This window comes from Helicoverpa zea, chromosome 3 (assembly GCF_022581195.2).
Source record: "Helicoverpa zea isolate HzStark_Cry1AcR chromosome 3, ilHelZeax1.1, whole genome shotgun sequence".
Taxonomy (NCBI): Eukaryota; Metazoa; Arthropoda; class Insecta; order Lepidoptera; family Noctuidae; genus Helicoverpa; species Helicoverpa zea.
This window is the reverse complement of record NC_061454.1, coordinates 1,796,134-1,812,590: the sequence shown is the minus strand read 5'-3', so window position 1 is coordinate 1,812,590 and position 16,457 is coordinate 1,796,134. Positions and strand designations below refer to the sequence as shown.

Sequence of the window (16,457 nt, the reverse complement as noted above, 5' to 3'; positions counted from 1 at the left end):
TTAACCTTAAACGAGTAAACACCGAAAAAAATACCTGTTTAAAAAACTCGAACTGTCAAAGTGACAGTTGGAGAGCGCGCCAAAACTACCGTTGACAAAGCACCGGTGAGCCGAAACAATCAACAAATTCACATCGTACAAACGGATCGGACATTTATTGTTCGCTATCGTTACATTCCACCTCTGTTGTTTATAACAGAGACGCCCAATTTGCTAGGGAGAGACTTTTTATCTCTTTTTTTGCTATTTTTTGGTACACGTCGAACAAAGGCGATATGACAGGTCTCAGTGTAGGAACGGTATCGCTAGTCGGGCACGACGAAAAACGAGAATAGAGTAATCGAGCAATCGAGTAAAAACAGAAGGAGCGGGAGCGAGCCCATCGGCCCGTGACAATTGCATCTGCAGTCGAATTGCAGACGCCATGTTGGATTATTGCGCACCTCTATTTCGATTAAGTGTCTCGACGGCTTTGTTTTTAGTTTGCCGTCCCGTGTTTGCACTTCTTTATTTTATGTTTCAATTTTTCCATGTATGGTTTTAGAAATTAATTTTCTGCGATGCTTTCAATTTCTTCCTAGAGCCCATTTTTCTTTGAGGTGATAATCCTTATCATTGAAAACAATCCGTGCATGACGAATACTATCGTAGACTTCCAACAAGAAAACAACAGCTCCATCATTTTGTCGAAACACAAAAACACATGTAGTGTGGCACAGCTTTCTGAATGCGATATCAGCTTACAACCCTTCTCGGAAGGTCCGTGCGCTTCACAATAGTGTTGTGCCTTAAAATATTCTTATTTTAATCGAGTAGGTGTATCGAGGAAGCGAGTATCGAGAGCGCTCGTGTGGAATATAGATAGTGACGGACGGTGGACGGCAACCGCCGATACGATACAAGGCGCGCCTCGCCAGAAATCTATTCATATTTTTCAATTTTCGTCCAATTTTGAACGCAGGTGAAAGCTGTAAGTCTGACTTTTGAACCTCTTACAGATATGAGCATTATTTAAGCGTTGAAAACCTTAATTTTGAGGCGTTAATTCTTATTTTCATAGAAAACAACCGTCACTGTTTGAACGAGATGAGGATGGAATTATGCAAGCGATTCTTGGAAAAGGAAAAAGAAATATTAGAACCGTCAAAACCAAAAAAGACAAGCTAAAACCCGACGGAGCTGTCGAAACTCCAATTCGGAATCAATCAACTCAATCCTCTGACATACGTCATCCGACTTTGACAGTTTAAAAAAAAATGGCGAAGAAACCAATCGGGTTGTGACGTTGGCAACAAAAGGGCGCGCGTCAGCGACGATGGATTCGAAAATTAAAATCTCGCGTTAGTTGGCAATGTTGGCAGTGCTGACGGCTGTCGGCAGCCGCCGGCCGCGCTGCCAACCAGTTCGATTTCAGGCTTGTTCTAAATATGTCAACAGTTCTTTGTTATCGAGGGACGTGCGCGCGGAAATGAAAGTCCATCGAGTAGACGACTCTATTATCGCATCGCATATTATATGGGAGCGTTGTACGGAGCAAATTAACGGCAATTTACTGAGCAAGGATTGCGATACTGACTAGAAGGTAGAACCTTGGTTTTTCCATTTTTTTTTATTTAAATTATTTTTAAATAGCATTGATCATAACAAGGTCACATCAAACAGCCCCAGCGTTGCCTAAACGACTCATCATCATCCAGTTGCCTAAAAGGAGATGGCCAAATTTTCATAGTAAAAAAACCCAGAATCGACAGCAATGAAATGCTTACCAATAGGTTCATTATGATAGACCTTTGATGGTGCCAAAAACTCCAGCCTGAAATCCATGGGGTATAGGAGCTATATCATATTTTCACAAAAATAGGTCGTTGAATTTATATTGATTTTAAAGATCATTTACATCAAGGAACATAAAAAAATCTATGTACACTAAGATTATACTAGCCAACAGTAATATCCCCATAGTTACTGAGATTGCCTGGTGATTAAAAGGTCTTATATTTAACCACTCCAAACACGAAAGCACCGACCTTACATACTTGGAGAGGTTTCACAGTTATATGCAACCTTCACAACTGGCTATGAAACGTCTTTTTAAAAATTGTCTTTGAAAATCGCGCCATGTGACATTGTCAAATGTAACAAATGACTTAGCGATGCAAAACGGTCCAATCATGAGTCTGCATTCAACTTCTAATGAACATGAAACAGTAAAAGTAAACTTTTCTGTGAACTAAAATCATGATCGAAAAAACGTTATAAAAAGAGAACCCCATGGTTTTTAGATAATATGAAATACTTTTTTTAATCCTTACATTATACTGAATCTAATCGTACATATGAAGTTTCTGTCAACTCTGGGTGTTTTTTTGGCCATCTCCTTTCCACGAAATAACAAAACCTTTGAGAAACCAGTTCATCACTTAAATACAATATTATTAACATCTTTTTAACTTATCAACGGCCATAAATCGGTCGCATTAGTAATGCATGAATACCTTTGTAAGTATATTGATAAAACCTAACCCGTGGCGTTACCCAAACATTCAAAGACATGAGTGACACACGATTAAGTATCGACTTACACCGAAGGAAGTAAAGGATACCTACTTTATATTAAAATTCATCCAAAACTTGAATGACAATATCGGTGGAAGACATCGCACAGTGCGCCAACCGCGCTCGCGTCCTAGCAAAAAACCGCGCAAAATTCCAATTTCAACTTCTATTCGATAATTCGCGGAAACGCGAAGAAAACTTACATGAGTGACGTATCAGTGTGCGGCAGGCGGCTGCGAGATATCCACGTATTTACGTACGTACCTGTCGTCGTCTCGTCAGCGTCAGGCTAAGCCGCGCCATTCTGTACACAGTTGAAAAACTTTTCGACTGTTATGTGTGATAGCGACGCCATTCGCACTAGAGTTCAGAACAAAATAAAGAAGCTTTATTGAAAGCCACCGTGGAGTCAACATTTTTAATCTTTTAGAGCACGCTTTATGACATTCCAAATATTTCCAAAACCGGTGTTTGAGATAATTAGTTTAGCGGTACAGTAAATCTAGCAGCGGAAACTATAACTGCTTTATATGGCATACCTATTTAACAGCATGAGCAGTTTGATAAATATATTTTGGATATAAAATATATGTTTTTTCTACAGGCTCTGTATCGTCACACGTCACCTGTCCGAACAGATTCCGATCGCGATCCGAGCGACATTATGTTTGCTCAGTCGTCAAAAATTCTTTTGTGTCCATGAGATAAGCTTCGCACCACTGTGCGACACTAGCTATCGTCGTGCAATTTTTTAAACTAATGTTGCCTATCGATTTCGAGTGATGTGGGTTTTTATTTACGTGACTTTTTGGTATTTTTTAGTCATTTTATCAGACCTTTCAAATAGGTATATGACTTGAATAGTGTTTTAACATTTTATTTTTAATGCAAGCTCCAAATACTATGTCTATTTATATGTTTAATCATGACGCATGTATTCTATCGCTAACGTCACTAGTTAGCACTATTTATCTTGTCGATGAATTGAATATAAATTGTTTGCATACTTTCTCTTTGTAATCGTAGTTTCAAGGCACTATTTCTATGCGATTAAATTTCTTTATCTATGCCAGTTTACTAGTCATTCGAGTTATCGATAAGCTAATATAATTCCATTACAAAAGAATATTAAATGCACGCAACAAGTGATAGAAATTCTCAACCATTTTTATCCAACAACAAAACGTACATAATTGCTAAAATCAATCTCAAATTTCTTTCACTATTCTCTTATCAGGAACCTTGTCTAACATTCCACGCATATACGCATAAGTTTCACTTTCCACTTAAATCAACAAAAGCAAGATAACGCAAACAGATTCTAACCACGCTATATCAATGACAGACCATATCACCGTGTTATCATGAAAAAACTAGCCAAATGTTGAAAGATAACAATCAACAGTGCTCCTACAATAATTGCGATAGCTATCAGTGTGTAATCCGGCATGTAGTTCGATAAAAATCGTAAAAATCGCGCTCGATTTAGTTTTTATCGGTTTTTTCAACGATAAGAGTCGCGCTTCGACGAGAATTGTTAGTGCGCCTCAGGTTGTCGAAGCAAAACACTGTGCATGTGATTAGTTTAACCACTGTGCGATATGGACGCGGGTTTCTGACGGTTTGTGCATTTTTCTCTATGCTTTTTCTATTTTTTTTTTATAAATCGTCATCCCAATTTTTATTTGGGTTCATTTAGAAGAAAAACAAATCTACTCTGTCATGTAATTCTATACCGAAAATTTTTTTGATGGTTTTAGTATTAAAAAATGTAAAATAATGATTGTATATGTATTAGACTGCAAATTAATGCAATAATACTTATCTTAGATCCATTTAAAAATTGTCAAACATTGTAGAACATAATATAATCATTCATTACAAGATTATTATCAGACATAGGATTATTACTTTATCTATCATCACCTATTTGCTATAATTTGTTCGAATCTAAAATGTTTTAAAATGTCATTGTTTAATAATATCTAAAACATGTTAAAATAATGTTTAGCTTAGCAACTACATACCTACTTATAGTCGAGGCAAATCATGCATATCTAAGCACTTATTTAAAATTAAGCAAAAATTGTTCAAAGTGTTCAATAGTCGAGTAAAAAATAATAAACCTTAAAATTCACTGGCATAAATAAGGTTTACATATGTACTTCAAAGTTAAATGTTAAAACATTTAAAATTCCTTCTCAGTTAAGTACAATTGAAAAATATCTTAATAAAAAAAATCTAAACATATAAGAAATAACTTTAATCATCTGCCTAGCCTTTTCCCAACTATTGGGGTGGGCTTCCAGTCTAACCGGAACCATACTAACCATGATATGTATTTGACTTTCAACATTTAAAAAGTTGACAGTATAATAACATTATTGTAAAAATAAATTAGTAGATATTCGGTTTATAGGTACAAATGATTATTTCAAGTTTCTATTCCGTCCTAAATAGATACAGTAGCAAAGATAGCCATATCAAACAATTTATTATGTATTTACAATTTATTTTTATCTTCACATGTAAAATTGTTTTACTGGCAATAGATAACAGATGTACGGGCTCTTATCACCAAACACATCGCCAATATTGGCACCAACGTTTGTTTAATAGACAAATATTTGAACCAATCATCGGTAGTTATAAATTTCATATTTTTATTCTTGTTATATTTTCGTAGGGACAAGGCTAAGCAGATGATGATGTAATTAAAATAAACTACGACGAAATTAAAATACAGTAATAATATTTTAGATTTTGAGGTTAGATACCGGGTTTAAATTATTCATTTATTTACTAAATAGCGCAACATTTCGTGTACTTATTTGTATTCCGTCTGACATTTACAAAATACAATATTATTAAGATTAAAGTCTAGACTTGTTAGAAATTAAAATAAATAAACAATTACTTACGCATACATTAAAACAATAATAGCAACGACCGAAAAAATCCCAATTTTTTATTTAATAAAAAATCCACAAGAAAATAACCTTTTTTATGGGAAATCAGTGTCAGACTCTTACTGTATAAAACCCATCACGTTCCTTCTGAAACCCTTTACGACTACCCGTAACGACTGCCAAGGATGTTCAATGACAGCCACGACATACAGCCTACAGTTTAACGTGCCATCCGAAACACAGTCATTGGTGTCTAAGATATACTTAGAAAGAAAATACAAACTTAGAAAGGTTGCATTGGTAACTGCCTGGAATCGGACATACGCGATACTTGAGAGGTTGGTTCTTTACCCACTAAGCAACCACGGCTTCAATCCTATCACACCTATGTACCAATATTGGTCGCCAATATTGGAGCCAACCGCCCGCAGCTTGCAACCAATTTTCGCGTGTTACCGGACGATAAGGCCGATTTCTTTCTTATCTATACCCCTCCCCCTTCACCCCTCGCCGATAACCAACGCGTGGTTACGTGATGTTTTGTTTTCAATCAATAAACTAGTGTTATGAGTTATTTCTTGTTTATTCGGTAGTGTTTGCGTTTATTCTGCTTTTTAGAAAGTGTCTGATGATTTTACTCAGCTGCAGCTGAAGTACTCTGCTGCATCCGATTAGACCAAAAGCCAACAAAGTTGGGAAATGTTTGTATTGTAAGGATAAGTTAGCCAAATGTGTCTTGATCCTCGCCTTATTTTTCGTGAGTGAAATAATGTGACAAACAAACTCTCTCACTAACAAAATTATTAGGCTTTACAACGTTTTGAAACTATAACGACGCCAAGAAATGAATTGTGCTTTTTAAATATTAATTAGGTAAGGTATCGATTATCATCATACATCCTGAATAAAATATATCACAAATATATCCAGATGGAAGTGAAAATAATCATTACAATCTAAAAATATGACATCACTCATTAAAACCAAATTAAAAAGACAACATTACAAAAGAACACGATGTCAAAATAATCAAAGAAATCGATTGATAACACAATCTTAATTAATTGCATTAAACATCTTGTAATCTACTGAATGTAATGTAATATTTCAGTCTTTCAATCTTTCAATCAATTCATACTTATCAATGCTTACGTAAGTGAATTATTTTGAATTATTATTATATTGTACATGGTTCAAATAATCTTATCGGTCTTGCTATGTAATAATAATATTATGTCTACCTAAATTTTTGTGACGAATCTAATATTTTACTGAGATAATATTTTCATTATTAAAAAGTGAAAATCTTTATTTTTTCATTGACAATCACATTTCTGTATTTAATAATAATTAATAATGAAATATATGTAGGTACATATTTACCTGACCTAAAAATACACTTTTTATATGTACTTACAACTAAAAGCAATTATACAATGGCATCAAAAAACTCCTCATCGCTGTCCACCGGGAGTGTACCCAAGAGGCTGGTAAGAGTGAAATAAGATGAAATACCGTAAGAGTAACTTCAATACTTAAGTAGAGACGCCAGCAGCTCAACCTACCCGAATCTGTCAAATTTTACCAATCAAACATTAACCTTCCACTATTGCGATAAGGTTGAAAATCCATTGAAGAAATTCGTCAGATTAAGGCAGGTTAATATGCTGTCATCTATACATAATTATTCTCAGAAACATAAATACCGTCACAGCTTTCTAATTTGATCACTTGAAACTAAATAGCAATAGAAACAATCACAATTAGATACTATCATTTTATTTTGTAATTTTTCTCCACTATTAAAAAAACTCAAATCATTTGGTATCACCTCCATCCACTTTTTTACACCTACACACTATTTACAAAGAGATTAGGTACCTTCCATAAATGTAGGTAAAATAACACCAATATTCCTATCAAAACCGATTACGATCATAATAATCAATACAACCCTAAAAATCCGATTCCAAATCGATTAAAAATCGTAAGATTGTGAATCGATATTCATTTCAAAATATCGATTACAAGTTTAGGTACTCTAGTAATAAAAAGCGAATAAGATGTCTTACCGATTACTTATTATAGAGTTCCCAGCGTTAATAATCCTTGTTTTATTCCCCTTAATTTCATTTTCAATGGAGTTAAAACTTCAAAAATTAATAATTTCACACAATGTCTAGTTAATGTGACACCTTCGAAGGTTGTTAACATTCAAACTGGTTGCGATAGGATCTAAGAGGTACTCGGAACATATCGACTCGATAACATCACTATCAGTCTAGTATTTCTGGTCATTTCTCCAATTTTAGTGTGGGATTCCCATTAAAGTTTTTATTTTGGGCAAAGGTGATGTAATTTCTGAATCATTTTCACTTTTAACTTGATGTAAATATTTTAAATCCGTATACATAAGAACATTTTGTTTTACATCATGTAAGGACATTTAAAAGTTGTATTTTATTCTAATGTATTGCATTTCATAAATATTTAAACTGGAACGATATCTTCAAAGATGTACATAACTGAATTACTTGAAGGAAATATATATATTAATATAAATTAACTAGCATTATTATTAGTAGGCAATAGTAAGAGCAAAAGACGAAAATAAATCGTTAAAATATTCCTTACTACTTAGCCATTTCCCACGGTTTCCGGAACTTTTTTTTTAACGACGTCAAAAATCATCAAATGTAGCTTTCCATCACTGAAATAACTTTTCAAAATAGGTTCAGCAGTCGTACAAAAAAAATCTTCGTTATTATATATACATAGATCACTTAAAATATGATACCGAACTAGTACCTGCCTAATATTTTCCCAATCGATTAAACAATTCGGTTCTAAACAAACCGATACTCGTATTCACATATCCCCGTTCTTAACCTGCAATCAGATTGTATCTAATTGTACAAAACCTATGTATGCCAATTAACCTGTAATTCGTGCTTGGGAGATAAAACCATGAAATGTCACCGTTCCAATTCACATGAGTTTTAAACTGTTCGTGTATTATCACGTGCATCTTTGAGCAGAGCTGGGGGTATCTTACCTTATCTTAGAGTCAGGAGTCAGGCTATCGGTAGGGGATTTAAGGAATTTGGTCGAGTCATGATGCATGTTAATTTTGGTTATTTCTGCTACAGTAAAATTGACATTTTTGCTTCATATTAAATAGAATATATATGTGAGTTCTTATGCTGAAAATAAATTTTTGTAGTAAGAACTTCATCATGACTAGCACAAGTCATTAATAGCTTCGATATTAGTCACATCTCTATCAACTTTATCTTTTCCTAATTAATTTGCGTGTGGTAAACCAAATCAAATCAAATCAATCAAATCAAATCATTTATTTCATGTAGGCCTTTACAAGCACTTATGAACGTCAAACTTATAAATAAGTTTGATTCTAGTTGCCCATTCCAAAAGTAGCTTCCTATGAAGAAGAACGGGCAAGAAACTCCATGGTTACTCTTTTTAAAAACATTATAGGTGTTACAATTTGTATGTATTGATTGATACATACGATAATAACGTGAAAAAGAAATGCTTACTATATTTTTTGGGTTGACTCTGAGAAAGTTATACAATGCAAGTTGAACTAGGAAGTTATAAGAGAAAATTATTATACAAACTATTTTAAGAAGTTAATAAATTAAACAAACCAAGTTATATTTGTTACAATAACAGGTTTTCTAATACGTCTTTTGCGTAGGTTGGAATCGCCAAATTATGAATCAGTATTTCAGCAACTTCGCTCACTTGGTTATCGTAAAAGATGAACCGTATCAATATCATCATAAAAATTAACATATAAATGTATTATACAAGCTGTTGATTTGCATCCGTGCCATAGTCAAGGACGTAATTATGCTAATGATTCTCGACCCAAATCAACCAAAAAATTGGTACGTAATTTTTTTTTAATTATTTTTTTTCCGAATTCCGTCTATGTCATCTAGCCGTATTTAAACTTGGCGTGTGTGTTACTGGCCTTAAAACCGTGCTGCGCCCTCACACAAACGCAAACACAAAGAATACGCAACGATCATTCGTAAATTTCATTCATAAAATTGGATTACTTCTGAAATACTACGACATTACAATGACAAAAAAAGCAGTGCATATTAGCTATTTCCCATCTACTGTAATTCCAATCGATTATTTACGTACTTTATGTCCTCCTCCTGAACTATGGCACAAATGCAAATCAACACCTTGTAGTGAAATATGTTATATATAAACCAATAGTTTAAAAACTGAGATTATTTTTTAAACTCGAAATGGGAACTTCCTATTCAGAACTATAATTATGACCATTTTGATTTATTTAAAACGAAGATCAAACAGTAGCGGGGTAACTTGATACAAACTAATAAATTCTATAGCAATATATACTTATAATAATGTAATAAAATATATGGTATCCAATTTGAAATCAACATATTTGTTCCCAATCGGTAAGAATTCTCTTGGTATGCCTAATGAGGTAAGCGAGTTACAATATGTCTGTCACCACATCACAGAAACGGGCCACCCGAATACTTATTAATCGATTAGTAAAATCGATACTCGAATGAGAAATTCTAAAAATACTACATAGGTTTATCGGTAAGATCTACTCTCGTTAAATATCATTAAAGCTCCCGACTCGATTTATTACTAATCGATAAAGGTGAATTATTTGTTTTCTTATAGATTTTTGTGATCTGTTAGGTTGAATATTTATTAGAATTATCCTTAGTTAATATTGTCCTAGATTGTATCTGTTTGTTTGAGTTAACCGTTAGCATGTCGTGTTTTTGGAATGAATGATAAATAGTTTTGAGGGTGTTACTCAAACAAAATTCTTGATAAGCATTCTATATTCTATGCTATAAAAGATAAACTAAAATTCCATAACGACGACCTCAAAGATATGACCAAAAAAAATATATAAGAAAATACACAATTTATATACATTTTTTCTACTGTTCCGGTGATATTGGTATTTTTTACTGTTTCTATAATATGTATATCTCAACAACAGTAAAAAATACCAACATCGCCAATCAATTCAAAAATTAATGCGATATTGATAAGTAAATACATAAATTAGCTCATTCCCAAAGCCTATTCTATCAAATAGATAATAAGCCATCTAAATAGCGGAATAAGTAATAAAGTATAAAGATTCAGGCCAATATAGATAACTAGCCGTTTCCTGTGGTTTCACCCGTGTCCCGTTGAAACTATAATGTGATCGGCCAAAATAACCTATGTCATCGAGGGATAGTGTAGTTTTATACCTGATAGTGAAATCATTTTTCAAATTGGTTCCGTAGCCTTTACCTTAACAACCAAAAAAAATGTTTCTTTTATTGATTTTATTACTATAGTTAGTATCAATTCAAATTAGAAATTACATCCTACTAATATTATAAACGCGAAAGTTTGTATGTATGGATGTATGGATGTTTGTTACTCTTTCACGCAAAAACTACTGAATGGATTTTAATGAAACTTTACAATAATATAGCTTATACATTAGAATAACACATAGGCTACAATTTGTAAACATATTGTTCGAAATACTAAACCTGCGCAGACGAAGTCGCGGGCACCAGCTAGTACATAATATGTACTAGATTCTAGACCTATTACACCATACTTATATATTATATAAGTATGGTGTAATAGGTCTAGAATCTATGCTAATTCGTTTTTATGTTTCGTCACATTTAGGTTTGAAAGGTGTATGTCATCTGAGGATAGAGTAGCTTCCCAATAGTGAAAGAATTTTGAACCTACTTACTTACCTATCAAATAAACCGGCCAAGTGCGAGTCGGACTCGCGCACCGAGGGTTCCGTACAAATGCTGTATAGATAAAAAGTGAGTTTCGCGCCAACCGTTCAGTTTAGTTAGAACAATCATAGTTATGGTAATTTCGTGAGAGTCAAAATAGTTAATATTTTTTATTTTATAATATAACTAAAATAGTAGGCCAGTACCTTGTAAAAGTTATTTTATTGAAGTTATTTATATACAACGTTTTATAGTCATCATTCAGAAATCTGATTGAAAATAACTATAGTTCGGCCATTCAGAGAATGCGTTCCTGACACGTCGCGATTGAACTGACGACGTAACTTTGCAATGGCGTTGCAGTTACGATAAAAATATTTTTGCTGGTTGTTTACCGTTTTAACAATTGAGGAGCATTAAAACAACATTATTATATCAATAATCAATGAATGTAGTTACGTCGTCAGTTCAATCGCGACGTGTCAGGAACGCATTCTCTGAATGGCCGAACTATAATTATGTCTTAAAGGTCATGGGGCATATCTGACCCGCTTTGTAAAAAGTGGCGGACATGAATCAAAGTAGTTTTAAATCGTGGAGAATGGTATGACGTTTCTTTGAATATAAATATTTTATTAAAATTCCATGGAGACGAATGTCCAGGATCGTTTGAAAAATATAAAAGACAAGCAGTTTCAGAGGATTGTACAGGTTGCAATGCTAGTTTTTATTGTTGAAGACATTTCATAAAGAAGGAAGGTGCCAATCCGGATGACCCTGAGAAATCGAGGGCAACTCTTGAATATTGTAGGCACGCATCGAGTTATAACCAGACATGTGAGTGTATTTTTGAGGGTACTGGTAAACAGTGAAGGTTTGGAGCTGATTTGATTATGGAGACTACAGAGAGTCAAGGGAACTCCCGAACGGTATGTTGCAACTACCACGTGTTTGGGCTTATTTTATTCGTATTGGCGAAGACTTTCCACAAAGATAGGTTTGACTGCCATTGTGGGATCGACAGCTAAGATCAGATATAGTTCTCTCCGTCCGCATACCGGCCTATCGTGCTGCTCGGCGAGGTGGGCAAGCTCTTTGAGCGAGTTGTCGCACACCGCCTCGTCGCGCACCTTGGGGGGATAGGGCCGGACCTTGCGGACCACCAGTTCGGTTTCCGCAAGGGGCGCTCAACGGTGGACGCCATCATGCGCGTGAGAGCTCTCACGACGGGGGATGCTGTGTCCCGGGGGGGGGTCGTCTTGGCGGTGTCTCTTGACATCGCCAACGCCTTCAACACCCTTCCCTGGAGTTGCATTAGGGAGGCACTCCGGTATCACCGGGTGCCGACCTACCTTCGTCGCGTGGTCGAGGCCTATCTGTCGGATAGGTCCATCATTTACCCCGGTCACAATGGGGAATGGAACCGGCGAGAGATGTCGTGCGGTGTTCCGCAGGGGTCGGTACTGGGGCCGCTCTTGTGGAACATCGGCTACGACTGGGTGCTGCGCGCCGACCTCCCTAGCGGCGTCAGCGTGGTCTGCTACGCTGACGACACGCTGGTTCTGGCACAAGGGAGGTCGCACCAGGAGGCGGCCGACATAATGACGCGCGGGGTTGCGACAGTCATCGAGAGGATCCAGCTGCTGGGCCTGGAGGTGGCCATGCACAAATCCGAGGCCATGTGCTTTCATGGGCTTCGGAACGCGCCACCTTCAGGCTCCCAGGTCACGGTGGGGGGGGTTACCATCGGCGTCGAGAGGGCGATGAAATACCTGGGACTCGTCCTCGACGGCCGGTGGAACTTCGTTGAGCATTTCCGACGTTTGGGCCCCAAACTGGAGAAGGCAGGTGCTGCACTCAAGCGGCTCCTGCCCAACCTGGGCGGCCCAAACGCCCCCTGCCGCAGACTCTACGCGGGGGTCATGCGGTCCATGGCCCTTTACGGGGCCCCGGTATGGGCACGTTCGGTACGGCCGCGGGCTTTACACTACTTGAACGTGCCCCAAAGGGTGATAGCCATTAGGCTAATCCGGGGGTACCGCACGATTTCCCGCGAAGCAGCTGGCCTACTTGCTGGACTGCCACCGTGGGATCTGGAGGCGAGGGTCTTCTTGCGCCTGTACGACTGGCGCGAGGAGGCTCAGCGCCGGGGAGAAACCCCGTTGCCGCGGCAAGTTGTCGCGCAGCGGGCGGAGCTCCGGCGCGATCTCATGGTGGCCTGGAGGGAGCGACTGTCGCAACCCAGTGCAGGGCACGCCACCATCGTGGCGGTAAGTCCCCTCTTTGAGGAGTGGCTCGGGAGGAGTCACGGCGCCCTCACGTACCGCATGACGCAGGTCCTCACCGGACACGGTTGTTTCGGGAGGTACCTGCACCGCATCGGTCGTGAGGAGGCGCCCGGGTGTCACCATTGTGCGGACAGCCCCAAGGACACGGTGGACCACACAGTCCAGGTGTGCCCCGCATGGAAGGGGCACCGCCGGGTCCTCGTTGAGGCTTTGGGCGGCTGCGACCTCTCGCGTCCGGCCCTGGTTCAGGCCATGGTCCGGGGCGAGAGGGAATGGGATGCCGTCGCCTCCTTCTGCGAAGCGGTCATGCTCGAGAAGGAGGAGGCGGAACGCCAGAGAGTTCGCACCTCTCATCCCGGCCGCCGCGCTGGACCAGGTAGACACCATGGGCGCCGGGTGTCGCGAGATGACTCCCGGCCACCGTAGGCGTGGGTCTGTGGGCGGTGAGTTCGGGTGGCTCATCGTCCCTCTGTCTTTCTAGACGACAGACCCGTGTCGACGGCGCGCGTTGTTCCACGCGCTCCTCAAAGAGATGTCAGCAACCCCAGCGGGGCCCAGCAGGGCCAAGGCCTGCCGGGGCTGCGGGTTGTTCGAAAGAGATACCGCGGCCCTGGTACATAAAAGGCCTATGACGGAACACGACGATTTTAGTCAGTAAGAGTCTGACACTCCCTCACCGCTGCTAACCCACAGCGGGAGGGGTCATTTGATGATTTTACGTCGATAAAAAAAAAAAAAGATCAGATATAGTTATGGGAACTCCTTTACAATTTATAACGTAACCTTGTGTTGGAGCTTATTTTATTTTAGGTGATGAGAATTCACTACTAACTTGGGTTAAAGCAGACCGCCTGACGACTTGTAGCTGTCGAATTGTAACAACGACTTCTAGAGAGTAGGATTCGGGGCTGCTGGTTTTACGTTTCTAGAGCCTTGACAAAAGTGTAATTCTGTCCCTTTCTTTGTTTTATAAAGTCGGCTTTATTTTATTTTGTAGCATTTTACAAACAAATCCAACTTCAAACATATAAAAAAGCAACAATAAAACAAAAGCAAGAAAGAAATTAAAAAGATGTTAGGTGCATCGGTCTAGAAAGGTGAAGGGTGGGCGTTTTGGGGGCTGTCTTATGTAATTTTTTTTTCTGACGTTCGAAAAGTGCTGTTTTGCAGCCAAGTTTGAATAAATGAGTTTTGATTTTGATTTTGATTTTGATTTAGAAGTCGGTGTCTAGAGGATGCATCTATATTTATTTAACCACCGAGATCTAGACCGATGCATATAAACAGTTTTCTTGTTGTTTTAGAAGTTGTTTTTTAGGGTTCCGTACCTCAAAAGGAAAAAACGGAACCCTTATAGGATCACTTTGTTGTCCGTCTGTCTGTCTGTCTGTCTGTCTGTCTGTCTGTCTGTCTGTCAAGACCCTTTATCTCAAGAACGCGTGGACGTATCAAGATGAAATTGAAATGCTCAGGTCTGTTGTCCCTTTAAGCTGTGAAAATATCAAGCTTCTAAGCCAAGCCAATCAAAAGATACAACCGATTATGTCGATATTTTCAACAAATTCTCGACACTCGCAAAGGAATCAAAACCTACAGGGTACTTCCCGTAAACTCAGAGTCTTGAAATTTGGCATGAAGTATTGTCATATAATGCAAATATAGGAAAAATTACGAAAATCTCATTTTTTTAGTTATATAATATAAAAAAATATATTTTAATAAAATGAAACTTACTACCTTATTTCTCACGAACGAATAAAGGTATCAAATTGAAATTTATACCAAATACCTAAGTCTATTGTCCCTTTAGGCAGTGAAAAAAACAAACTTCTAAGTTAACGCGATCAAAAGATACAGCAGTTATACCGACACCTTAGACGAATTTCTGTCACACGCTAGGGAATCAAAACCTACAAGGTACTTCCCGTGAACTCAGAATCTTGAAATTCGCCACGAAGCAGCGTTATATAGTACAGATAAAGGAAAAATTGCGAAAATGATTAATTTGAAGTTACATAAAATATTAAAATATTATTTTTGCTTACACGACATAAAATATTTTTTTAATAATTATAAACTTACTAACTACCCTTTTTTACATGAACGCGTAGAGATATTAAAGTTGAAATTCATATCAAACACTTCTTAAATATAATTGCCACTAAACTATGAAAAATTTTAAATCATTCAAAGGTCATTGGGCACCTTAGTATGAAAACCATACCCACGGCGGATACGAACGAAATATAGCACAGTATAATGATAAAGGCTCTGATTTACTATGGCATTAGTCGCATCTATGTGAACCGTGAGAATCTAGAGAAAATCAGGTGTAAACATCAAATATTTTCCTCATTTCAATGGGGAATTTAAACGACCAAATTTGACGGATTTGAGAAATCATTTCTTTGTAGTGAAAGAGTATACTCGCCGTTTATTTCCATTGTCATCAGGTCAGGATCTGATGATGGAAATCCTGAGAAATCGAGGGCAACTATAAAAAATTGTAGGCATGCATAGGATTAAAACTTGATTCTCAGATGTATGTCTGGTGATACTATCAAACAGTGAAAGTTTAGAGCTTACCTGATGATGGAGACGTGAGAAAGTCGAGAGAACTCTATGCATGTTTAAAAAAATAATAGATCCCATTAGTAGTGAATTCTCATCACCTAAAATAAAATAAGCTCCAACACAAGGTTACGTTATAAATTGTAAAGGAGTTCCCATAACTATATCTGATCTTTGCTATCGATCCCACAATGGCAGTTAAACCTATCTATGTGGAAAGTCTTCGCCAATACGAATAAAATAAGCCCAAACACGTGGTAGTTGCAACATACCGTTCAGGAGTTCCCTCGACTCTCTGTAGTCTCCATAATCAAATCAGCTCCAAACCTTCACTGTTTACA

General features: G+C 37.6%; 1 protein-coding gene across 3 annotated transcripts in view; it reads left to right on the top strand.

Moving 5' to 3' along the window:
- LOC124645805 (zinc finger protein ush) overlaps nucleotides 1-16,457 on the top strand; it is a 197,279-nt gene that overhangs the window by 112,380 nt on the left and 68,442 nt on the right. Inside the window, exon 1 of one of the 3 annotated variants that reach the window (XM_047185709.1) lies at nucleotides 4,094-4,177. The exons of the other annotated variants lie outside the window; for them this stretch is intronic. The gene's annotated coding sequence lies outside the window, so the exon portion shown is untranslated. Of the gene's footprint in view, nucleotides 1-4,093; nucleotides 4,178-16,457 lie in introns of those variants that run through there. 3 annotated transcript variants of the gene reach the window in all.